Source organism: Suricata suricatta, chromosome 5 (genome assembly GCF_006229205.1).
Source record: "Suricata suricatta isolate VVHF042 chromosome 5, meerkat_22Aug2017_6uvM2_HiC, whole genome shotgun sequence".
Taxonomy (NCBI): domain Eukaryota; kingdom Metazoa; phylum Chordata; class Mammalia; order Carnivora; family Herpestidae; genus Suricata; species Suricata suricatta.
The window spans coordinates 154,650,416-154,651,795 of NC_043704.1; the positions used below are offsets into that span (position 1 = coordinate 154,650,416).

Consider the following 1,380-nt stretch of genomic DNA (forward strand, 5'->3'; position numbering starts at 1 on the left):
GCCAGGCAGCAAACCCCCTCCTGCCTCCCCTTCCCGCCCAGCCCCACTCCTCCTCACCGCTCCCTGTCCTCAGGCCTGGGAGGTTTTCCAGTACTTTACCTTCAAGCTGGACATTCCCTCCATGGGTGTCCCTGAAATTTCTCTCCTGGGGTGTGAGCATGGGGGGCACACGCAGCCCTGGGGGTGTGCAGACGTTTGCACACATGCAATGTGAGCTATGTGTGTCAGTCAGGGCCCCTTCCTGGAGGACGAGGGACTCTAGCTGCAGGTAGAGAGGAGTAGCACCAGGACTTGGTGATGGGGACCCAGGGGCTGGCCAGGATGCCCCCTGGGAGGACGGGAGCCTCAGATGGGGGAGCCTGGGGGGTCTGAGGCCCCGGGGACCTGCAGTAGAGCTCAGGACCGAGCTGGAGCTCAAGACAGGGCTGGGCAGCACTGTGGTCAGAGCCCTGGTCCAGGTGGTGATGGAGGGGCAAAGGGCACAGGGGGACCCAGATTTGCAAGGTTCAGGCCCAGAGGAGCACCCCGAGCCCTGGAGCCCCCAGTAGGGTAGGACACCAACAAGGCAGTGCTCCTGCCGCCAGGCAGGGGACAAAAGTACCACTTCTCCAGGTCCCTGAGATCAGTACTCTCATGCTTCGGTACACACAGACCTCCCCCCATCCACAGAGCCAGATGCAGTCATTCTGGGGGCGTATCCCTGGGAACCCCATGCAGCCCTGAACGAGGACACACTCCTGCCAGGACGCACTGCTCGGCCAGGGGCCTGGAAGAGGACAGCCCTTCCCTCCAGTTCCCCCGAGAAGACGACAGCCCCCAGATCACACTCCCCAGCCCCATAAAACTGACTACTGAGAAGGTCCTTATAGTGACCCCCCCTACACTCTCCCTCTGATCCTCGAGTACCCCAGCCTCAGGGCGGCCCGCACACCACGGTAGCCAGGCCCCCTCTTGGACCACCCTTCCTGGGGCAGTTGCTGCACTCCCCTACTCTCAGCTGCAGGGACCCCTCAGGACCCATGAGTCACAGGCATGGCACCCAGGATCTTGACCCATAGCCACCCACTGCCCTGCAAGGTGAGCCCAACTCTCCACAGCCAAAACTAACCACAGGGATGTCATGACCCCAATGCTCCCTGGTGCCATCTTGAACTGGTGACCACATGCTGAAGGGGACTGCAGCCTGCTGGCTTGGCTCCTACAGGACCGCACCACACAGTCTGCATGGGGCAAGCCACCCCAGCTCCCACCTGAGAGCCATTCCCCCCACAACTTCCTGTGACGGCCTAGTCTCTTTTCCAGCTGGGTGGCCCCAGGACCCACAGCGGCCAGTGAGAGGTACTTGGGAAGAAGGGCGCTTCCAGAGTATACTTTGCTGTT

General features: G+C 62.0%; 1 gene segment (V, D, J or C); it reads right to left on the minus strand.

The window, feature by feature from the left end:
* LOC115292453 overlaps window positions 1–1,380 on the minus strand; it is a 494,271-nt gene that overhangs the window by 162,247 nt on the left and 330,644 nt on the right.